Genomic DNA, 25,174 nt, shown 5'->3' with positions numbered 1-25,174 from the left:
CCAAATGTTGTCTAACACACTGTATTGGTGAAAGTTGCAGAAATGGTTGTGTTTACCCACTCCCGCTGCTGGGATGCAGAATGGCTCAGGCCCCGTGGAGGGCAATTTGGAAATATTATAGAGCAAGCACATTCACGAACAAGATTTTTGTATTAGGTCAACCACTTCCTTCTGAGTGCCAGTTATATTTTTAGCACTGGCTAGAAACTTTATGAGAATAATGAGGTGTACACACAGAGCCTGACCCCGAGGAACTTGTGACCCTGCTTAGAGGCACTGGAGATAGGACATAGTAAAAATAACAATATTTTAACTCTTGTTTATCAAGAACTTCCACATGTAATAGGTCATCGAGCATCACAGAAATCCTGCAAGGTAAGTATTTTTCAGTACAGAAAACTGAAGTAGAGCATAATTTTCCCAAGGCCACAATAAGGTAATCCCAGAGCTCAATAATCCTAGAGCTAAAGTAACCCCCGAGCTAGAGGAAGATTCTGAGATCCCCATGTTCTTTCCACTGGGCCAAGTAGCCGGCCCAAAGGACGACACGGCCACCAGCAGTACCCAGTGTGCGAAGCGTCCAGAGAAATGGTAGCGAAGGTGAACCCGCGTAGGGGCATGTTAAGAGATGGCATTTGCATTGCTCTAACCTGAATCTGAGGTTTCTCTCTATTACTTGCTTATTACGGGTATGACCCTAGATGAGTTGCGAAACCTCTCTGAGGCCTAGAACTTTCCTCCATAACGTGCAGGTGATAATAAGATTTTTGTGGGGATTAACTGAGAACATGTCTTTAAGGTACTTCACCTATTGCCTGCCACGCCGTTTGCACTCAATAAATAGAGTAACGGAGGAGGAGCTAGTGGTGGTGATTAGAGGCTTCATGACTGGGGCAGACCTGGATGGAATTCAAGTTTGTGGCACACACGTGAGCTTGTGCATCGGGAACGAGAGGCTCTTCTCTGAGTTGAGTCCCTGATGTTACTCAAACACAACCCAAGAATGAACCATTCTGTCACCCTCAGCAATGTTTTAGGAAGGTCATGGCAGTTGGTCCATGAGATCAAGGAATCACAGTGTTTCCAAGCTGGGAGGACCAAGGCTCTCAGTGCTAGTCTGGTCAGACCCCTGCTTGTCACAGTTGGAGAACGTGAGACTTCGCCCCGAGCGGCATCGTCTCCCCCAGCCAGCCCTTGGCCCCCTTCCTCCAGCTCATCCCGGGGCCCATGGGCTGCAGACGGCCTTGGCCTTGATGCTGGAGGAACAGCTCCGCATTTGGGAAGCTGATTCCCCTTTACCGTCAGGTACCCTAGAGCCCAGCAGTTGAGCTGCTTAGAGGGGAAGTCACATTATTGTTAGGAGAAAGGGGGAAATGTCTTTCTTTATGACTTCCCACGGAGGGTTAAGCGCTAATGCGGATTCGAGAGGTTTCTGGTGGAGTCCCCAGAATTGCACTATATCCCTGAACCTCTGCCTCGAAGTGAACTTTTAACATCCAGAATGATCCCTGAAAGCTCTTTCTTCCTCCCTGTCTTGGCTGCCAAACTGACTCCCCAAGTCTGCCCTCCGCGTAAAAACACAATGAAACCTTATACAATCAGGAATGTATTCAAGGCTCGTAATAAGTAATTGCCCTATGACCAGCGGTTTGGATCCCCTGGTACACCCTCAGTGGGCCTTTTTCTTTAACAGAACAAGTAAAAGGAACAGATGCAGGGCCTTCCGTGCCAACACCGCAGTGGCCTCGTGCGGGCCTGACAAGTGTCCCTGGGGGAGCATCATTCCCGCGCTAACAAACACACATGGTGAACAGCGGCACAGCATCCGCCCCAGAACACTGCTCTGGGGACACCAACGCACCTTTGGCAAGTGGCAACACTTCCTTCCTGTGTGTTCCTGACCTGTCCTCCTCCTTTGCTGATGGGGGAGCAGGTCCACAGAAGAAGCACCATGGCCCGAGTGGAATTCCGATATTCCGTGACCAACTTCTCTTTCCCCTTACACCCCCTTTGATATCTTTTATCTCTGTCCCATTTCTGCCCCCCCGCTTTCTGCCTGCTTCTTCCTCTCTCTCACCATCGTTAGACTGTAAGCTCTTCCCAGGTGAGGTCCACACCTGATTATACTCGGGACCCTGGCATAACCGTTATGCCTGGACACACTAGGAACCCAGTAAACGTCGGTCAGATCAATACATGAAACAAAAAGCACGGTGTTGTTGAAAAATAGGAAACGGAAGTCCACCTTACCAGATGCCGGGATATTCTTTTCGAGATCAATTTCGCTGCGTTTTGCAGATTTCGAGGTCTTTGCTTCTATTCCTCAAGTGGTCGGTGACAATGTCTGCCAGCCTGGCTCTTCCACGTGGAGTCCTGTGAGACAGAGTGCAAGGCATTTCTGAATCTGCCGTTAACAGCACGTAATGATTGTGGGAGGACACATGTTGGCTCTGCCCACCCAGTGCACAGTCCCCTTCTGCTCAGAGCGCCTCTGTTTTCCTCTCTGAGGCTGGCCCCCTGCCCCTCACATGCAGGTCTGGAAGCACCTGACCTCTGGCCAGCGTGGGCCCAGCCCCAGGGCAGCCAATCAGACTCTCTCTCCCAGGCATCTACATCCCCTTGCTAGTGATGAAAGGGCAGGAACTGGTGAGCCTTCAGAGGCACTTGGAGGAGACTGGCCTAAAGTCCCTTCTGGCTTCACACTGGAGCGGCCTCATCCCTACTCTTTGCAAGGTCTGGTACATCACCATTTCCCTCTATTCTGTCTACTAACCCCTCCCCTTCCAGTAAGTTCCCTTTTATATTTAGGTTGGCTGGGGCGGTTTCTGTTGCTTGGAACCCCAGCACTCTAATCAGGTTTTCTCAACCTCGACACGATGGACATTTGGGACTGGGTACTTCTTTGCTGTAGGCATCTTGTTGGGAGCCAATGTGGCAGAGATTCAGTGAATGGTGGGTCACATCGGTCTCCTAATGCAGCCTAAGCCTCTACCCTGGGTTTCTCAGCCTCAGCACTACTGATATTTTAGGCTGGATATAGCTCTTTGTTATGGGCACTGTCCTGGGCACTGCAGGATGTTTATCAGCATCCCTGACCTCTAGCCACCAGATGCCAATTGCAGCCCCCTGGTTGTGACACATGTCTCCAAATACAGCAATATTGTCCCTGGGAGGTAAAACCACTGCTGTAAACTGATTTAGTGGTTGAGAACCAGTTTGATGAGGCATTGAATCAGAACTCAGAGGGTCTGGGATTTATCTGGCCCTGAGCCCCTTGCGCTGTCCTCCTCCCAGGTCCACAGCCCAGCACCAGCACAAGCTTGAAGAAATCCAAAGAGCTGCACAAAAGATGACGTTGGAAGATACGTTACCACCTCACAGTGGGTCTTTACTTGTCAAAGAAGTTAAAACCTGCTCCTTGGCCAGCTGGCTGAATTTGATGATAACTAAAGAAAGTGAATAAATATCCTGACCAGTGGAGTCTGAAGTATCGACATTTCACTTATCATATTGGGTGGCATTCTACAGACAACAGAGAAATTGTTCTTGCAGGGACAGACCTGTCTTTCTTCCATCAAGTGCTCTTTTTGCTATAATGACTAGCATGGCCAGGGTGGGAGGCAAAACAAGGTGAAATTATAAACCTTGGAGATATGGAGGCTCAGAAGCTGCCCTTTCAAACAAAACCAAGCTCCGACCCTTTCTCACACTTCAAATTGAAACCTCTTTGAGCTTTGATAAAACGTCACCTGGCATTTTGTTCCTCCCTTCTCAGGCAAGGTCTGCTCACCTCCATGCTTTCTGAGACCACTAGAGCACAGGTCTGCCAAGGACAGCCTGGCCGGTCCAGATCCAAACAGGTAACACTTAACATGCTGATCGTTGAGCTCTGTGCTTTACCAGCACTGGAGGAACAGCTCAGGCTAATGTGGGGGGACAAGATTTAGGGTAAACTGGGAGTCCGGAGACTGGAGAAGGCTTCCAGCTCCACCACTCACATGAAGCTTGGGAACCCTTTTTTCCTGCCTTGGTATCAATTTCCCCCCTTACGAACTGGAGCTGGAATAGATCGGTGAGTCACAAGCTTATTGCGGTTTCTCTTTGTTAATCTGAACCCACCCCCAAGAATAGACCCTTGGCCACACTCCCATAGACACATCATTTCATAAAACGTATGAAGGTTCCCGGAGTCCTCCACAGCCATGAAGTCCAGGCTGAGGCCATCAGACCAGATGGTCCTTAAGGAGCCAGCCCTTTCCTGACCCTACTTTGCAGTAGCCCGAGCCCATGGTTAGTTTCATGCTAAGACAGACATGAATTCTAAGCACATCTGGCTTGGAATCCCAGCTCCTTCTCTCATCAGCTGTGAGATACTGAGCAAGTTTTCTAAACTTTCTGAGTCTATTTTCTTTGTTTACAAAACAGTGAGATAATATCCCCCAGTAGTTAGTTCTAAGCATTAACTACGTATTATATGACACCTGGAAAATGCTCGATTCATTTTTGCTTTCCAATCCTCTCCCTCTTCCTCCCTTGGCCCCTTATTGGTATTAAGTTCCTCTTAAAACAGGAGCAGTTCATCAGATTATTTTGATATCTGGGCAGGTCTGGGGGAAGGCATGATTATGTATCAATTGTTTACAGAGAAAAGAACTCCACAGTGATCCCCCCAGAGATGAGTTGAGATCATAGGAAGCAACTCTTTATAGGCTGTGTGGCCTTAGTTAATTGGCTTAACCTCTCTGAGCCTCCCATCTGTAAACAAGGATGAGGATAACACCTCCTTGATTACCATCCACTCCACTCAGAGAATCTCTCCTGGATGCCAGGCACCGTACTGAGAACTTCACATAGAGTCCATCATGAACGTCAGGTCTATTGGAAAATGACGTGAAATAAAGTACTTGGAAGGGCTTTATAAACAGTGAAACATGAGGCAGACACTTCATTTTCACCGTGATCAGGGAGTCTCAAAAGCTTGTTTTCTATTGTGAAAATAGGAGTGGCTTTTCCAACCAGAAGTTCAAGCACATAGAGCAGAAAGTGACAAGTGACATGGAGTTAGGGCCGTCTCAAAAACAAAAGGTGGGCGCCAGTTGTAAGCTTCTTTCCTGGAACCTTGGTGAGAAATACAAGGAGGACAGAAGGCAATGGGATTTCTTTTCCTGTGTGTTTCACATAACATACGTCTCTCCTCACTGAAGCTCCAATTCACCCATTTCTCATTTAGCACTTGATGTATTGGCTGCTGCAGCAAATGCCAGGTGAAATGGTAAATCTAGTAATAAAATATCTAAAATGATTTATAAATATGGTTTAGAGAGGCTTGGGTAGGTAAGGTGGCACACCGCTAGTCTAACGAAATCCCTGTGCTTCAGAAACCCTCCCCCAGACACCTACATCCAACGCACAGAGCTTTTTGTCTCTATTGAGCGGAGCTGACAACTCCAACGTGTGCAAATACAGATTTAACAGGCAAACGTGCAGCCAAGCCCAGGACTGTAAGTGTTTGAAAAGGCAGATCTGTTTGATGAGCAAATAATGCGTCATCAATAAAGACTTGTCGAGATGAAATGAATGAGAGCAGCTGTTGCTGAACATCTAGTCTGGGGTAGAGAGGATGCAAACTGAAGGAGGAAAAGACAGTGTGGGTGGGGGTGGGAATGGGATGGGGGAGGCCTAAGCAGCATGTTTTAGAAAGATCATGCTGGTGTTCTTGACCAATGTGGGCCACGTGGACTGAGTGGGGTAGGCTGTACTAGAAGAAGGCCCTACCTGGAGGCACCCGGTGTCTTATTACCAAGGAAAGAAAGATGATCAGGAAATGCCAAGAGAGCAAGGCCAGGCTTTGCAGAAATTAACATCTTAATTCATATAATATGATATCTCTTATATGTGGAATCTTATAAAATGATACAATTGAACTCACTTACAAAACAGAAATAGACTCACAGACATAGAAAGCAAATTTATGGTTACCAACGGGGAAAGGGGAGGGGAGGAGTAAATGAGGAGTTTGGGGTTAGCAGGTACACACTACTATATATAAAACAGATAAACAATAAGGACCTACTGTATAGCACAGGGAACTATACTCAATATCTTGTAATACTCTATAATAGAAAAGAATCAAAAAAGAATATATATATGTATATATAGCTGAATCACGTTGCTGTACAGCTGAAACTAAGACACACTGTAAATCAACTATGCTTCAAAAAAGATTTTTTTTTAAATAAAGTCTAGGAAAGAGCTGGAAAAAAATCTTAATTCACAACAGCCAAAAGGTGGAAGCAAGCTAGGTGTCTGTGGATGGATGAATGGATAAACAAACAAAAGGCGGTATAGCCATACACTGGACTATTATTCAGCCCTAAAAAGGAAGGAAATTCTGACTCACGCTACGACATGGGTGAGCCTTGAAAACAGTGCTAAGTGAAATAAGTCAGTTACAAAAGGCCATTTATTATATGATTCTACTTATATGAGGTACTTAGAATCATCAAATTCAGAGAGACAGAAAGTAGAATGGTGGTTACCAGGGCCTGGGGGTGGAAGAAATAAGGAGTTATTGTTTCATGGAGACAGAGTTTCAGCTTAGGAAAATGAAAAATTTCTGTGGATGGATGGTGGTGATGGTTGCACAACACTGGGAATATACTTATGCCACTAAACTGTACAATTTAAATGGTTAAAACGGTAAATTTTATGTTATGCACATTCTCCCACAATAAAAAAATTAACATCTTTTAGTATTTGTCCCGTTCGGACTTGGATTTCAGTTGCCAGCATTTCAAGCTCCACCAATAGATGATGAATAATTTGATGTCAAGAACTGGATCTGACTTATCTATGAATCCCCCACTGCATCTAATACAGTGGTTCTCAAAATGTAGTCTGTGGGCCACTGGGGATCTCCAGGACCCTTTCAGGATGTCCACAAAGTCAAATGCTTTTCATAATGTTACTAAGCCATGATTTGCTGTTTGCTATGATGGTGTTACAGTTTGCACTGATGCTACAAAAGTAATGGTGGGTAAAATTTCTGGTGCCTTCACGAACCAAGGCAGCGGCACCAAACTGGACCAGTGGTCATGTTATTCTGATGCACTCACAATTAAAAAAGAAATTGTGCTTATGAATGTCCTTGATGAAACAGTACAAATTATTAATATAATTAAAGCTCAACCCTTGAACATACATATTTTTAACATTTTGTGTGACAAAATGGGAAGTCTTTAAAAAGCACATCTGTTACATACTGAAGTACAGTGCCCACGTCAAGGAAAAGCACTTGTGTGATGGTATGTGTGTCAAGCAGAAATAGCCGCTTTTTCTTCATGGAACATCATTCTTACTTGAAAGCACTACTGACAGACAAACAAAGGTTATTCAGATGGGGGTATCTGGCAGACATCTCCTCAAAAATGAATGAAGCAAGCCTGTCACTTCAAGGAAAACAACTGACCATGTGGTCGCCAAATCTAAAATCCAAGCTGTTGAATGAAACTTAGGAATCTGGACAACGCATCTCCACCACTGTGAGCTCAAGCGTTTCCAAATACTTAACAGCTTACCAATACATCATACTCCAAAATCACATGTAGGTAAAAGATCTACTGAAAGCCCAAGACAGATCAATGAATTTTAATGTAGCCAGGTACCAAAAGTTCACTAATATGGTTTCAGGTTCCACATCACAACTAAACTTTAAGAAACTTCCACTTGTTGAGTTTTGGTGTAGGATCAAAGAAGACTACCCACAATTATCTGAAAAGGCTCTTCTCTTTTCCAACTACAACCCTGACTGAGGCACGATTTTCTCCCCATACTTCAACCAAAGCAACATATCACAACAGACTGAATGCAGAAGCAGATACAAGGATACTTTGTCTTATTGCGTTTGGCAGATACTGCATTTTTTATAAATTGAAGGTTTGCGGCAACCCTGCATTGTCAAATGATGGTTAGCATTTTGGGGCAATAAAGTATTTTTAAATTAAGGTACGCAAATTGGTTTTTTAGACATCGTGCTATTGCACACTTAATAGACTACAGTATAATGTAAAAATTAACTTTTCTATGCACTGGGAAACCAAAAAATATGTGTTACTCGTTCTGTTGCAAAATTTGCTTTATTGCAGTGGTCTGGAACCAAACCCACAATATCTCCAAGGTAAGCCAGTATAAGAATCCAGCTGTCTTCTATTAAGCCAAATATCAAAGAGATTTACAAAGGCATCAATGCCATTCTTTTAAAAAATATATATATTTATTTACTTTTGGCTGCGTTGGGTCTTCGTTGCTGCGCATGAGCTTTCTCTAGTTGCGGTGAGCGGGGGCTACTCTTCATTGCGGTGCACGGGCTTCTCATTGCGGTGGCTTCTCTTTGTTGCAGAGCACAGACTCTAGGTGCGTGGGCTTCAGTAGTTGTGGCTCGCGGGCTCTAGAGTGCGGGCTCAGTAGTTGTGGCGCACGGGCTTTGTTGCTCCGTGGCGTGTGGGATCTTCCCGGACCAGGGCTCGAACCCGCATCCCCTGCATCGGCAGGTGGATTCTTAACCACTGTGCCGCCAGGGAAGCCCATCAATGCCATTCTCCTCACGAATTTTTTTTTTATGTTTTGGAAAATAGTTGCTTTTAAGAAAAAATATTTATGTTAACATGCGATAGTTTTTTTTTTTGCTATTGTTAAATGTATTCTTAGATAAGTATTATTAACACTTCTCAGTATTCATTTTCCACATCAATAGATATAACCTACATAAGCAAAAGCTCTTTGGGTTCCTTGGTAATTTTTAGGAATGAAAATGGATTCTGAGATCCAAAAGTTTGAGATCCTCTGGTCTAACACAAAGTCTTTAATAAACGTCTTAGTAAGAAAATAAATGAATGAATGTACAAATGAATGAATTAATGAGGATGCTGCTGGCAAGAAAATATGGTTATGAGCAGTGTAAAGGAAAGAGGTGGGTTGATGACCCTTCCAAAGGGTCAGCCAAGGTAGGAGAGTTAGTCGCTCTTGATTTGAGCATTTCACAGGTGGAAAAAATTTTCAAACCATTCTAGGAACCCACATAGAATGGCCAACTTTTTATTTGGTCAAGTAAAAACATTTGGAAAAATACCTACAGTTTACCATCACCATTATTTTGTAAAAGTCAAGGCATTTTAACAGAAAAAAAAAAAAAAGGAAGGATATAATCTTGGTATAAAGGGCAGTCTCTATATTGAATAAATTGAGCTTTTTGGGAAGCTCACCTTCTGGTCCTTGATTTTCCTGCTTTGCTCTGGACCAGTGGACGCCTTTCCCTGCACCAGACTTTGTAAGCATCAACCTAGAGCAGGGGTTGGTACAATTTTTTATAAAGGGCCAGACAGGAAAGATTTTAGGTTTTGCAGGCCATTACATTCTCTGCTACTGCTGCTCAACTCTACTGTTACAGCATGAAAGCAGCCACAGACAGCACAGAAGTGAATAAGCACGGCTGTGTGCCAATGCAATTTTATTTACAGAACCCATGGTGGCCAGATTTGGCTCACTGGCTGTTGCTTGCTGACCCTGATCTAGAGAGCTGGGTAGAGGTGTGTGGGAGACTAGGGCGAGGCCATTCCTGCCTGGTCACCATGGACTTTAGAATTGTCAAGATGACCAACATTACCATTTCCCTGACCAGCAGACCAGGAAAATCTGCTCAAAAAGCTGGCTGTCCTGCAGGGATACACTGAGCCTGCCCCTTCCGGCATCTGAGCAGTAGGGGGGTTGACAACGTCATCAAACCTCCCCTGGAAGAGCAGTATTGGAAGCACAGTGACACAGCCCACCACACTGGCATCCGGGGACAGTAGCCAAATAAAGAAATGGAAGAAAGGCAGGTGAGATGGCCTGTCCACAGTGACACAGGAAGGGAGGTCAGTGACAGACTGGCACTTGAACCAGAGCTCTCTACCGCAGGTCACCATAGTTCTAGCAAGGGGCACTTTCATCGTGCTCCACAGTGTGGGAAACAAACAGAATCTTAGCTTGATGTAGAGGTGTGTTTAAATGCCCTAATCTCCAGAAAACCCCAAATCCTTTCTTTCAGAATACAGGGATGCAGTTTTAGAAAGGAATCTCCGTTGCCCACCTTCTCCCTTCCAAGATGTCAAGATTTGCCAGGCAGCCCTCTGCCAGCCATGGGCACATCCTCCCCCCTCCCAGCTGCCGATCTGCCCATCAGATTAGGGGTGTGCGCATATGGTGGCAAAGGCAGGCAGAATGAGCTCCATCGTTTCTGACATGTGAGCACCAGAGCTGTGAGCATATGGCCTGGAAGGCTCTCCAGGAATTTCACGGGACATTTCATGCAAGTTGAGACTGAGGCATTCAGGAACCTGGATCCAGAGAGAAAAAGAGAAACTGCAGAAAATATTTTCCTCTGAAATATTTACAACAAATGTGACAGAGAAGAGTTAATTTCTGTAATGTACAAAGCTCATTTGAATCATTTAAGAAAAAGGTGAAAACCCCAAAAGAAAATCGGGAAATGACACGAACCAATAATTCATAAAATAACCACCAATGGCCACTAAACTAAAAATGAAATTTATCTTTACTGGTAATAAACAAATGCAAATTGCAATGTGACACATTTTTACTTATGTTTTAAAAGGATAATACTTAATGCTGGTGTGAGTGCAGTGAGAAGGACAGTCTTTGCATATTGCTGGTGGGCATGTAACCGGGTCGGGGACACACCAGCTGGAAATCAATCTGGTAATACAGGCAGAGAATTATAAACACATTCATAACCTTTAACTCAGCAATCCCACTTCTATGAATACACAAAATAAACTAACGTCATCACTTCCCTCTGATGGAATATCTACCTCTATTAGCAGAATCCATACTACTAATAACTTTTTCTGACAGTTTCACAAGTCATTCGTTTTGAACTACAAATTAAAACTTGAATGCCTCCTTTTTTCCCTCCAAAAATGTTGCTATAAACTCATATACTCATAGCTGCCTTCCTATGCAGGTATAGGTTTGGGAGATTTCCCTGAATAGAACTCGGCATTTATTCTTGGTTGAGTCAGCCCATCACTCAATCATTGGGATCCACACCTGTCATACAAAACAGCCTCAGCTTCTCCCAGCTAAATGTCATCTGCAAATGACAGCCAGCCCTCCTACTCCCGCATTGCAGTCCACATTCCCAGGAGGTGGTGTGGCAGGACATGGCTGAGGATGGTGCCTGGTGGCAGGCCACTAGACACCTCCTTCCATGTTGTTTCTGATCCATTACCAGCAGTTGGAGTTGTTCAACCCGTTACAAATCTGCCTTGTTTAACTGGGATTTGGACACAGTCCTCTGTCTTATCCACCCAGTAATCATGAAAGGTAATGTCAAATGTCTTACAGAAGTCTAGGAGGACAATTGCAAAGGGGACGAGGGGACAGTGCTTCCCTGGGAGAGATCTCCCCAGCTCTGCCTGACTCTGCTGCACCAGCTTGTCTGCGTCCCCACCTGCCCAGAAGCCGCGCTTCCTCTCTTTCCAGCTATCACCTCCCGGCCTCCCCTCTGGGCCTGGCCCACAGCTCCCTTTGGCATCACCATAAGTAGCTCACCCTGGCCAGATGAGCAGAAGCGTGTCTGGAATGGGTGTTCAGGCTCAGGGATGAGAGACCTCGTTTTATGATTTACTACCCATACGACATGTCACTTCACCTTTCTGATCCTGTAGTTCCTCACCTGTAAAATAGACATAATACACCCTGTGCGCCCCACCCCCAAGGGTGCTTGTAGAGCTCAATGAGGCAGTGGATAGCAATGTGCCTTGGAAACCAAACCTGCACAGGAAGACGCTAATTTGTCAGGGTACCGCTAGTACTACTAATAAATTGCATTCGTCCTATTTGGTGCAGGGAAAGGGCAAAGCTTCTCTAGAATGCTCTAGGACACGTGAGGGGATCCGACCAGTGGTGCAGCAGCCGGAGACTTCCTGGGAATTTCCTAAACAAAAGGGGTCAGACGCCTGAGCAATGACTGGGCCATGGTTCTGGAATTCTCGAATGTGGGCCCCTTGAGACCCAGCCTAGCCCCCAGTCCCTGTAGATGTCTCAGAAGCCTGAGCCCTAAGGGAGGAGGGGATGTGTCAGAGGTCACGCTGCCAGTAAGTGGAAGGTGAGGCCGGGTCCTCTCACAGTGCCCAATACTGCCCTCCCTGTCACCCGCCTCCTACAATACTCATTTGAAGGACCTGGAAGGAAGTTCTGGGAGATGAAATTAGAAGCCACTAAAATGTTGATTTAAAATATGTGTGTGTGTGTGTGTGTGTGTGTGTGTGTGTGTGTGTATAAAATCCAAGGGAACAAAGCCACCCTTGCAGCCTCCACTGGCCACTCATCACTACTTGCCTGGTGGCCTGTCTCAGGAGATGCCATCCTGAAGGTGGTGGAGAAGGGGAGGTCTGTGCGGTGCATTTCCAGTGAACCCAGCAATCTTGAATTGGCCCAGGAGACCTCCAGCCCCGGTCCTATTTCCAGATGAGGAAGCTTTGGGCCGTCCTATTTCCCCCTTTTTCTCTCACACCACAAGGCAGGGACCTTGGACTGTTGTTTTGACTGTTGTGTTTTCTGAATGAATGAACTAGTCCTAAGGGTGAGCTGACTTTCCCAAGAACGCCGGTACCAGGGGCAAGGGCTGGGATGAACTGCTCCCCGCTCCCTCCTGTCTCCTGCACTCAGTTTGTAGAATCACAGGATACAAACAGACCCAAGGAGAGCACATCCTCCCCCAAGAGCCTTTGAACCCTTGTGTTTCCACAGGTACTTTTCTTGGCCGCCACACCCAACATATTCAGCCACTCATCATTCAACGACAAGGACTGCTTATTTTATACAAAGCAGCGAGTTAAGGACCATCACATCTCTGACCTCCAAATCCCTTCTCACCTCCAATTCTGAGGTGGAAATCCCACTGGACTTGGCAACCTGCCCTTGGCAACCAGGCACAACACGGGACTCCCAGCAGGCACGTTGTTCTGTCTCTTGTCAAGCTCCAATTTTCCAGGGAGGATATTTTGACATGAAATTCCCCCTGGCCTAAGATGCCAAACCACACACAGGGACGAGGGTGCAGTTGTGTCACGGCTATCCGAGTTTTAGAGAGGAGGAGGTGGGATCCGACAGACCTGTCACGGGTTCAGCCTGGGAACACAGCATCCCCCAGGACTTGGGAGTGTCAACATAGGTGCACTGAATTCCTCACAATGACACAGCTCACGCCACAGAGGCACCTCCTCCCGTAGCCTGGTTGGGAAACCAGGTTTAGCTACCAGTATCCTTCAAAGGGAAAGAAGTTCCGCAAGCCTTCTTGTCTTAGAAAGGAGGAAACTGATGTCCAGTGATATTAAACAGCACATGCTGGGTCACAGCTGGAGCAATGACAGTGACAAGAACTTAGACCTCTGGGGCATTTGGGCCACTGCTATATCCAATGCCACCAGGACACACACGTTTCAGAGTTCATCTGCTCTATGGTTTCACCCCAAGTTATGTGAGTCACTTCTCCCACGTGTGTGGTTGAGAAATCTTGTTCTTCAGTATAGAAAGGATTGAGTCCAAATGGAGACATCCTTAGGATGGAATACTATGCAGCCAGTAAACCTCATATCTTCAGAGCATACTTCAAGGCATGTGGCAATATTCATAACGCAATGTTCAATGAAAGTTGCAGGAGATCGATGATTTATGCACAAAGAACCCTAGTGTTCTAGCTTTATACTACAGTATTTCCTCTACCATGGTAGCGATTTTAAGATGCACCACTGACTTAAAAATATTTCAGAAAAGGAAACATTAACCATAAGAAGCACATTGATTTCAGAAACATTAGAGATGAAAACTGCGTGTCCAAGAAGAAAGGAAATGTGACATAAATTTAACACGCACACACACGCGTATTAGACCAAGAAGTGAATTAAACATGAATACTGGTGATCTCTGAGGGGAGATTTTCATTTTTATTTTATCTCTTCTTTTCAGTATTTTTCAATTTTGTCTCTAATGTGGAGATACTAATTTTATAATCCTAAAAAATAAACTCTGCATGTAGAACATTAAAAGCAAATGTAAGAAAAACGCATGTTACTTTTTGACTCACACAAGGACTGCAATTTCCATTCCCCAGTCTCGACACATTTTTAGCCCTTCTTTGTTTTGCTATGTTTCTCCCCTCTGGTTTCTAAGCACAGTTTAACATTCCATCTTCCATGAACCATCAGAAGGCTGCCGTCATGCTCTACCCATTCAGCTGCATTTTAATGGGATGCCCTCAGTCTTCAGGGAACAACTCTCAGGAAAGTCAGGTACAATTTCTCGGTGCAGGTGCCACAGGCACGTCTAAGATCCCACCCTGCACTGCAAGAAAAGATCTTTGTAAAAAGTGCCTCCTGGGAAAAAATTGTTTAGACTCTAGTGCTAAGAGAATCTTTGCTTTCCTTTGAGATAATGGTATGCTTCGGTTTTTTACTCTAAAAATCATGAATATTATCTTAACTGTATATTATTTCCCTTTTTCCCTACCTGCTAAGAAACTCAACTATGGTAACTCTGTTGGTCCCTAGGGTGGGGCTTTGCATGCTTTTTTTTCCCTTTGGTTCTGATTCTTCCAATAAAATATTTGATTGTCCTGTTGGTGTCCCTTTGTAAGAAGTCGTAAATCATTGGTGGCAGCAGCATAGAGTAAATAAATACGTGCACTCAGTGAAATCTTTTTCTGAGTTCACCTTTGACTTCTCCCTCCCCTGTACCCACTGTATCCAATCTATCAACAAATCTTGTCAGTGATGCTTCTAAAATATGTCCCACATCTGTCCACTTCCCCCACCTCCACTGTCACCTTCCTGGCCCAAGGCACTGGTCAGGGACAACAACCTCCTGGCCTTTCTGCATCTTCTCTCATCCCTCCTCTGTTCCGTTTACTCCCTCAAAGTGTACCTTTGCCCACTGAATAAAAGCTGCCCTCTCCCACTCATCCTCCATCTCATCACCCTGTTTTACTTCCCTTGCAGCACTTAGGATGCTGGAAATAACCTTCGTGTATTCACTTGTTTGTTTTTATCTCTCCCCTTCCCCATCCCCAAAGTGAAAGGCCCATCTTGTTCCCTGCTGCATCGTCAGTGCCTGGGACTGCCTGGCATATTATAAGTCCTCAAAATACGTTGGAAAAATGAAATCCTGGCTCATCTCCAACACGCTCCTAACTGCTGGTGCTTGCACAGGGCCCTAACTCCCCATGCCGGTGTGTGCATTTTCAAACAATGAACATATGCTGTCCTGCAAGCCCCTTCGGCTCTCAGCATGGGGCTCACCTAACCTGTGCGCCAGCGGTGAGGGGGTGGGCAGCTGCCGAGATCCCATCCACCTCCTGGGAGGTGGGAAGGAAGGGCTGGGCGGGAAGAAGACTGCAGGGGTGATGAGAACCTGCCCAGGACAATCGTCAGCAAGATCAGGGTCACTACTGAAAGGTCCAGAGCGTCGTGCACAAGTTGTCCCAAGGGTTATTCTCTGTCCATCCCTTTGGATTACTTCATTTGCCAGACATTCAAATACCACATTAAAATTCTTTGCCCTGAAGGAGCAAAGCTTCCCAAAAAGCCCTCACACACTCTAAGAGACTTGTTCCTGGAGATGAATTTTCTCCTAGGCAATAAGAAACCACGTTCTTTTCTCTGGCTGTGTCCTCCCTATGAATTAGACACATGGATCCAACTGAGCCCAGAGCTCATGCCTCCACATTCTCTTTTTTTCCAAGAAGTCTTGCTGGCTCCCCAGGCTGCAGGAACCCCTCTCTGCTCTTCATGTCTTGGCCCCAGGAAGGTCTCACTGGCTCCAGAAAGACATTTATTGGCATGCAGGGTAGAAGCCCCTGCCCCTTTCAGAAGAGACTCTACCCAGTTATTCTAGGCACTGGTGACAATCCCTAATTCCTCTTTCCATCACCTTCTAGTCTGGTCACCAATGTAAATCAAGGCCAAGGAATAGCCCCTGGGAACCTATGGTTTTTAAGCTCAATAAGCAAATCACTCTGGTTTCTCCAGATGGGTAACTTCATTGAGAGTTTGCTGGGGCCGGTACAGGTCTGGGGGGGGCAGGCCCTGGGAAAATGCGCCATCTTCTGTGCTCCAGGAATATCATCACTCAGAGCAAAGCCAGAGCAGCTGGAAGGGGAAGAAAGTGCTAGATGGTAGTCCGGTGAGGGTACAAAGGAGGTGGGGTGGGAGAGGGGCACCTCCTCATCCTGGTGGGATCGAGGCTTGGAGAATTTGAGTCTCAGAGACTTTGGTTTATGTATCCCAGTCCCACTGGGACCGCCCCCTCCTCTGCCCTCAGGCCCCAGACACTGCCCAGAGCTCCTGGGAATCTGGGAAGGGGACCCCAATCCAGGCTGATCTGGGGGGACTTCTAAAAAAATTCTAGGAGACTAGTCATAAACACCCTTTTTTCCATTTTACAGCTAAGGAAGCTGAGGCAGAGAAGGTTATGCAGCTGCATGTAAAACCAGCCCATCCTCTGGCCTCCATCTGCCACGTTCCAAGGCTACGCTGAATCTGGGTATAAGATTCCCATCCCCTGCCCACTTCCTGCAGGGCCCAGGTGAAACCTATGTCATACACATGTATGAAATATTCAAGCCTCCCCCGAGGAGCCTCGTGTCACTTCTAAATCAACTTATTCTAATGTGATCTTCATCTGCCATGGTTTTCTGGACCAGCGTCAACACGGAAACTTCTTGGCAGGTGAGAGAGACTGAAAACACACAACGTTTGTAGCAGTGCCTCCACAGCCAGCACTTTCCAATACGGCGAAGTCCACGCAAACCATGAAATATGACTGGCCCTTGGAAATGACCCCTGATGCACTCTGAGATCCATGCAGATGGGTGCTAGCCAAACTGCAAGCATAAAGTTGTCAGGAGCCCCCGAAAGCTCTAACAGGCACCGAGGTGAAGTCAGGAAGGTCCGAGAACCAAGGGAAGGCCGGGAGGAATCCTGGCAGGAAGGCAAGTCGCGGCCAGCCATCGTGTTCTTAGGTGGACTTTTAATAGCTTCAGCCATAAAAGGCACAGTTTTCTCCATCTCTGCCTGGGCTTCAACAGTATTCACTTTCCCCCAGCTCCTTTTATTTTGATAGCAACAGTCCAAAATGCAGAAACTGGACTTCCCTTGCTTTTCCATCAGGCTCAGCTGTGGAACTCCAGAAGAAAACTCCAGAAGAGGGTGGGCACAGGGCCCAGGAAGCCTCAGGAGTCCTTCTGGTGGCTACAGTGCCCAGATTGTAATGTGCCAGGAAGGGACGCATGGAAACCTCTCCTATGGGACGCAGGAGCCTCCAACCTCTGTCTGATGCTTTCCTGCCGTATCGAACTGTCAGCTTCCTGCTTGCTGCCAGGCCCTCCCAGCCAGAATTCCCACCAGGCCCCCTTCCCTGGGCAGGGCAGGAAGTGCATCCACAGCTCTGCTCCAGGGGGCCTTGGCCTCCAACCTGAGAGCCTGGCAAAAATAAGCTGGGACTTTTGAGTCCGACTTTCCACCCTCGGTCAGCCCTGCCCAAAAGTGGTGGGGTTTCTCCGATACTCCACCCGCCCTGAATTCTCTACCTCTGGGCTGTGGAGTGAGGTCTCACCTTGAACCCAACCTGAGGGAGTGGCTGTGTCTCCAACATTCACTGTTGCAGGCTCAGGGACTATCACAAACGGTCAGGAACCCGATGCTTCCCATCTGCCTGGGATTTAGTGTTGGAGAATGCAGGCTTGAACAGAGTGGAGTAAGACAGAACAGTGTTCAAATTCATCTCTGGCACATCCTAGCCATGTGACATCAGAAAATCAGTCTACCTCTATGTGCCTTAGTTTGCCTTCTGGAAAATGGGTATAATAATGATAATCCCTACCCGAGAAGTAAATGAGATTGTTCATGTAGAGCATACTGCACACATCTGTATACGGCAGTTGTTGTGGGTATCCCTTCATGGTCCTAGATGTGGTTCTCCTTTTTTTTATTGCGGTTCGCGGGCCTCTCACTGTTGTGGCCTCTCCCGTTGCGGAGCACAGGCTCCGGACGCGCAGGCTCAGCGGCCATGGCTCACGGGCCCAGCCGCTCCGCGGCATGTGGGATCTTCCCGGACCGGGGCACGAACCCGTGTCCCCTGCATCGGCAGGCGGACTCTCAACCACTGCACCACCAGGGAAGCCCGTTTCTCCTTTTTGTAGGCACAAGGAGGACATTTCTGCCTCTTACCATCAGTGACTATTGGCCAACTGGCAGTGAGCAGAAGTGTAGGACAAGTAAGAACAGGCTTGCTTTTAACAGGCTCTCCTTTGGTGAGCCCTGAAGGCTCCTGTTGCAATGGCAGCTTCGCTAGATGATGGGACCTTCACCAGCCTGGGTCTCTGAGAGAATCTGTGGAGCAGGGCCCTCCACCAGCCCCTGCAGTGCCTGATGTGTGAGCCAGAAACAAACCTATATTGTGTTAAGCCACCAAGAGTGGTGACCTCAGTATAACTCGGTGCATCCTGACAAATACACCATCCAACTCTCCCTGCCCCTGCGTCAGCACCAGGCCTAAGGTCTTCATTCTGCATTTCGGACATGGGGTTTGGATTTGGGATGCCCTGCACCTTCTCTCTCCCGTTCCTGACAGTGAACCACAGCCTTCAGCCGCCCCCAACCCCACTGCCTCCCATCCCTCTGGTCCACAGTGCTGAGGACTGTGGCCCAGACCAGGGTGGGGGCAGTAGGAGAAGCCAGGGAGGGAGAGAGCTGTCTGGAGCTCTAGATGGATCTGCCCCCCTGCTTTGACTCAAAGCCCAGGGCAGCAGAGGTGCCTCACGCAGGCTGGCTGTAGCTGCAGCCCCCCTGCCCACTCCCCCAGCTCCATGGCCCTAAGCTCCTTTCCAAGGAGATTCAGAGAAAGGGTTTCCTCTGACTCGGCCAGATTTTCAGGCTTCTGGAATGAGAATCTGAAAGCTAAAACAGGAAAAATTTCCATAGGGTTGTAGAAAGTCAGAGCTAGAAGGACCATGCACACCAACTTTATTGCACAGAGCAGGAAACGAGGACCAGTCTTGCACAGCAGTATAGCAAGGCAGTGACAACGGTGAAACAGAATCCTGCTGTCAGCTTAGATAGTGAGCACACATGTCATCAAATCTGATTCTTCTCGAATCTAATGTCCCCTGGCCCCAGCTAAGCAGTCTGGCCAAGGAGGCAGCCTCCACCGATCAGGGATGTTCATTCCCAGAGGCCAAAGATTCCTCCTAGACAGAGAGAGGACCCAGAGAGGCTGCCTGCGTGGCTGTGCCTGCCTGGGTATCCAGCAGGTGGTGAGATTTCCGTGTGTGCAGAAGGGAGGCCTCCTGGCAGGTCCACGGCCCTCACCTCCCATCAGTCTCCACCCAGGCTCTGACCCTGACAGAAATGAAAGACCCCAAGGATCCAAGAGTCTGGGGCAGGGAGGGGCCTTGAAGGCTGTGGAAGGATGGCCACACCCAGGCCCCCTCCCTGAGGGATCATCCTGCCCCTGGTGAGAGCCCCGCTGTGATGCTGGGATGGGCGGCACACCACCTCCTACGGCAATCGTTTTTCACCTCGAACTTTGTCTCAGTACTTGATGGTACGTCTCCTCCTACCCCAGATCTGCCCTGTGGGGCCATGCTGAACCTCCCTATCCCATGGCAGCCCTCTACAATGGGAAGTTCCCCTGTGAATCCTCTTCTCTCTGGTAGAGACAGTCCAAGGCAATCATGGATCTTGCGGTCCTATCCCCTCGCCTCCCACCCCCTTGCTACTCAAAGTGTGCTCCGGCACGTGGACATCACGTGAGAAATGCAGAGAATCAGTTCCACCCCAGACCTGTGAGAGTTCCAAATGAGTTGGCACCTGCATTTTAACAAGATCCGAAGCTGCTTCCTGGGCACTTTAAGTTTGGGAAGCTCAGGCCTAGACGTACCTCACGCTGTCCACAAACCTCTTAGAGGAGAGGACTCAGAACTCAGGTGTGTAGGACAGGACTCCCACCTCTCTCCTCCTAAGGCTTCTTTACATCTCGAAGACCCTGATAACACAAAGTACCCTGGGTCCACTCAGACCCCTGAGTCTCCTTCACAGGAACTTCTCCCAAGCCGCATCTCCCAGAGTGGGAAGGAGCTGGTGTGTGCCAATTTGGGGACAGAAACTTCCATTTAGCCAACTTAATCATTGTTCTCTCAGCTGTGTCTGGTCTACTGCTTAACCCATGAGTTTTCAAACCTGCCTGCACAACAGGATCACCTGGTGGGCTTTTTAAAAAACGCTGATGCCAAGACCACATGGCAGAAGAATTGAATAGACCCTCTGGGGAGAGTTCTGGATGTCTAGCTTTGTTATGCTCCCTAGGAAATTCTAATATGCAGTCAGGATAGAGAGCCACTGGTTTAATACATAGACTAAGGAGTGGATTTTTTTTGGTCAACTTGAGGCTCTAGGGTCCATTGGTGCGGGCAGCTCACCTCCCACAGTGACCCTGAGTTCATGGCAATGTATCTGTTAGCTATTGCCACAATACTGTTGTGTAACAAATAATCACAAAGTCAGAGAGGATGCAATAAGAAACACTCATGTAGGGCTTCCCTGGTGGCGCAGTGGTTGAGAGTCCACCTGCTGATGCAGGGAACGTGGGTTCGTGCCCCGGTCCGGGAGGATCCCACATGCCGCGGAGCCACTGGGCCCGTGAGCCATGGCCGCTGAGCCTGCACATCCGGAGCCTGTGCTCCACAACGGGAGAGGCCACAACAGTGAGAGGCCCGCGTACCGCAAAACTAAAAAAATAAAAAGAAACACTCATGTAGATGACACATTTGTGGGTCAGCTGAGACGGCTCTGCCTGCCTATGCATTGCCCAGTCAAGGCTGTAGTGGCATGGTGGCCCTCTTCAGATTGCAGCTGGGTAGGTCATGCTTCTCTTGGCAAGTGTGTGGGTAGAGTGACTGGCTCGTACTGGTTTTCCCAGGACTTTCTCGATTTTGGTGCTGAAAGTCCCACATCCCAGCATACCTCACAGTCCTGGGAAAACTGGGACCGTTTGACATCCTATCTGTGGTCAGCTTGGGTAGCCCTGCTCTCCATTCTCTCATCCTCTTCAGACCAGCAGAATAACTGGGGCAGGTACCTTTCAAGACTTCGACAGAGACTCAAGACAGACAGCAGAAACAAGGGAGACTCAGGCCCAGACTGGCATGTTGTCACTTTCCATCATGTGTCAGCTTTGTCCACCACGTTGGACAGAAGTCTCCAGTCCCAATTAAACCTCCTCCTATTAGATCCAGCCTCACTCCAGGCCGTCACCATCTTTCTGAATCTTTATTCAGGCATCTGGTACATTGGCCAATACAAGTTTCACAGCTGAGCCCAAAGTTAAGGGGCATGAAAAAATACTCTTCCCACGATGAGGCCATGGCAGGCGTCTGGCTGCAGAGAGGGGTGCATAATTGGGGCCAATCATTCCACCTCCCACAGGATTCTGGCTTCCAAAGGCAGATGACCTAATTCCTTCCTGGCTACTGACTCTCCCCAGGGAGCCCAGTTACAGGGCCCATGACCCTCTCCACCCCAGTTTGAATCCAGCTCCTAAAGCGCAGATCTGCTCCAGTACCCAGTCTTCTGTGGCTTCCGCTCTGTCTCCTCCTTCCCTCTTCTGCTCTTCCTCCTACTCCATCAAGCATCTGGAAAGGGAGGCATGATCTCGCATCGGCCCCGTCATCCATCTTCACAAGAAATCTCCCGTGCAAATAAACTTCAGCTTCCCAGGCTCAGTCTCACTTCACCCTGGCAGGATCTCTTAGATCCTGATTCACTATCCAGTATATTCCCCAGCCTCCAGCTCTGCATCCTGGGCCATATTTTTTGCGTATCCATAACCCAGATGTCAGCTAGGGCCTCCGAGTCCTGAATATTGAGACACGCTTGGGTGGAACCCCCAACTCCAGCATCTGTGAGCACACACAGATCCCTGCCCTTGGCTTTTTCCGCTCTCTCAACAACTTCACGCAGACATTTGTGAACCAACCTGGAGCCCACACATACACAGCCAACGAGTGAGAAGTTAGTGACTTTGATGAAGCCATCAGGGGGCGGGGTGGCTCACATCACAAACCTCACAGTCCACACAATGCCCTGATGCCTGGCCCCCCACCTGCTCCCTTCCTTCCTCCTTGTCCCCCACCTCCCCACACACAGCCCTGCCCTGTACCTCTTGTTGGGTCCTTCTACCTCCACTGGGACCCACAGGGATCTAAGCTTTTGCCTCAACAGGAATGTAGGAGAATGTACCCCCCCATCTCATTGCATGTTAATCATTTCTGACTCAATTTTAGGTCCCAAGGCTCTTTCTTTCCCCAGCCACCCAGTAAGCATCTGGGCTCTGATCCCAGTTAAGTACAGTAGAGCACAAAGAATGAGTAGGGCTTCAAGGGACAAAATTTAAAACACCTTCATTGCTTGAAAAATTATGTGGGCTGACTCACCCCGCATCCCTAAATGTATGATTGCAGGCTCCACAAAATAGGAGAAAAAGAACCCTGACCTTGTACCCAGCCTCGCTCTGCAGCCCACCCACAGTCTGGCCCCACTAACCAGTCAGCCATGATGGGACTACAGCGTTCCAGGGGCCAGCATGGAGCTCTGTACCTGCTAATGGGATTCAGCTCCTGGCGCTGAGACTTAGAAGTTGACCGTGCCTCGATACCTCCCTTACCTCTTGGGCCCCCGCTTTCTGCTGGGTTGACACCCAGTGAGCGGGGATGTTATGGAAAGTGCATCAAAGGAAAGCATCATCGGGGAGGTGCCTCAAACCCAGAAGACACTGCCCCAGAGTGAAGCGCTGTTCTCATTTGTGGAGCTCAGAAAATGCTGCTGATTTTGACACACATCTCAGTAAGTCTCTAATTAGAAAGGAGATCCATTGTCATGAAAACCACATCTCATCCCGAAGCCAAATGGAATGGGTTTCTGTATTGGTCCCACCGGTGGAATATGACCTCCGGAGGCCCGGCTTTGCCACTCACTCCCCCAGCTCCCTTTCTCAGCGAGTGAAGGGGGACTGGTGGCTGCAGGCAACAGAACAAGAGGGCTGGAGCAGCTGAGCTTGGGTTAGGTGCAGGGGCCTGGGCTCAGCAGAGACAGCCAAATGCACAGCCCAGCTGCCACCGCCCCATGCTGGGGTCCTACGCTGGGCCAGTCCCTCGTGGCCAGGCTGGCAGGCTCCCCTCTGCAGCTGCGAGGCTGCCTGGACCCCGCCTGCCACCTCCAGCTTGTTTTCCTTCCCCTCCCCTGACCGTCTCTTGCTTTGCCTCTCTGCCTGTATCTCCTCACTCTCTGTTTTATTTTGTTCCTTTTCTCTCTCTGTCTCTCTTTGTCTCTCCATGTCTGTCTGTCTGTCTCATCCTATGTCTCTTTTTGGCATCCTATTTTTCTCTTCTTCTTTGTTTCTTGGCCTCTCTCCATCTCTCTATCTATCCCTCTGTCTCTGGAGTAAAGGGTCAGGGAGAGGAGATGGGGCAGGGCTCAAGAGGAATCCCAGACAAAATTGAGCAGGGATCTCATTCCCTCCCATTTAAAACTCAGGCAGGAGGGGGATGGGGTCCCGGGAGCAGATTGAAGTTGAGTTGGGAGGAATATGGGGCCTTGGGTCTTTTAGACATCCTCACAGAATGAGGCCAGGGCCCTGCGCCGTCTTCCAGGGCGGCAAGGGAAGCCCAGCACTCACTTCTCACTGATGTCACAAGGATCTTCCCTGCAGCAAATGTTCTTGGGGCTGGGGCTGGGGAAAAGGAGGACTGAGGCAGAGAGGCTGCTCTGATGGAGCTCCATGCACGCAGGTAAAGGGTTAAATAAGCTACTACACAATTCTGCACCCTGTAGCCAAGGGGCACCCAGAGGGGTGGACCGTGGGTCCAGCAACTCTGCTCACTGGAGGGGCAAAGGTGGAGCTGCGCCTGGAATAACTTAGAGCTTCCTGGGCTAAGGAGGAGGGAGGATGTTCTAGAGAGTGTGTCTGGGAGCAAAGGGCACGCTCCAGCCTAAGCGCAGGAGGAGCGCGGGGATATAGGGAAGACGACACTGCACTGGGAAGGGGATTAAAGTCCTTCCTGCATTAAGAGTTTCCTGAACCAGCGGCATGGGCGGTCCTCCAATGCTGGAAGGCTTTGTCCTTCTGTAAAATTGGGAAGATGACCCTTCCCTCTCCCCTGCCTTCTGTGGAGAAGGGGAACTGGAGGAAGAGGTCATGTGGACAGTGCTGTCTGTCGGCCGAGCAGAAGGGGGAAGGCGTCTGCCTGGCTCTCAGTGCTGGGAAAGGGCGTCACGATGAGCTAGTTGTACTCATAAGGGAGGCTGTGGTGGACCACACACTGGGGCTGAGTTTCTAAGAGCAGAACCTTATTTTATGTGATTTCTTCTGTAATGGGGCAGAGGCGGTAGCGGCTGAGGCCAGGGGACAGAATATTAGTGGAGGATGAAATAAAGCGGTGCCTTCGGCAACTGGAGTTGACGCTCACTTTGGGGTCCTTAGGCCACCCTGCCATGCCTTTCCCGGCTCAGTCACACCCTCAGAGTGCTGTGAGACTGAAGATATCCAGCTGTCACTGTGCAAGTGGGGAAACCGAGGGCAAGGTGGGGAAGGTGCTCGCCGAAGCTCACGGCATCTGCTGGAACTGAGTCAGGGCTCCTGGCTCTGCAACGCCCATGTATACACATCCACTCCAGGGGTAGTGCCACTCCTGGCTTCCCTGGGGGGTTGGAGGTGTGTGGCCCGCAGGTGGATCCTGAGCATGAGTTGGTGACCTGAACGTCATCCATGCACAGGAGAGGCTGGGAAATCCAATCGCAGGAGAAGAGCAGCTTCTGAAGACCATCTCTCATGCCCATGGCAGGCCCCCTTTGCTACCACTCTCTGTCACTTTGGTCTGTGAGGATACATGTCTGCATCCCCCATAAGGAAACTGAGGCTCAAGGAGGGCAGGGGTCCGGATTAAATGCTGAGGCCCAAACCAGAGTCTCCAAGCTCTAAAGATGATGCCTTTTCTCCATCCTGTCAGACGTATGTAGATACTTGCACTTGAACACTGCCACATGATGTGGGCGTGTTTGGTGTG

At 48.5% G+C, this 25,174-nt stretch overlaps 1 long non-coding RNA gene across 1 annotated transcript in view; it reads right to left on the bottom strand.

Annotated features, from left to right (window-relative positions):
• Nucleotides 1–1,421: 1,421 nt before the first annotated feature.
• Nucleotides 1,422–25,174, bottom strand: part of LOC114883272 — a 241,303-nt gene continuing 217,550 nt past the window's right edge. Inside the window, exon 3 of the long non-coding RNA XR_003790523.1 lies at nt 1,422–2,373. This is a non-coding gene — a long non-coding RNA (uncharacterized LOC114883272). The remainder of the gene's footprint in view (nt 2,374–25,174) is intronic.

This window comes from Monodon monoceros, unplaced genomic scaffold, assembly GCF_005190385.1.
Source record: "Monodon monoceros isolate NGI ecotype Baffin Bay Population unplaced genomic scaffold, NGI_Narwhal_1 Super_Scaffold_4, whole genome shotgun sequence".
NCBI classification, from domain to species: domain Eukaryota; kingdom Metazoa; phylum Chordata; class Mammalia; order Artiodactyla; family Monodontidae; genus Monodon; species Monodon monoceros.
The sequence above is the reverse complement of the archived record's forward strand: the minus strand, read 5'-3'. Positions and strand labels throughout refer to the sequence as shown.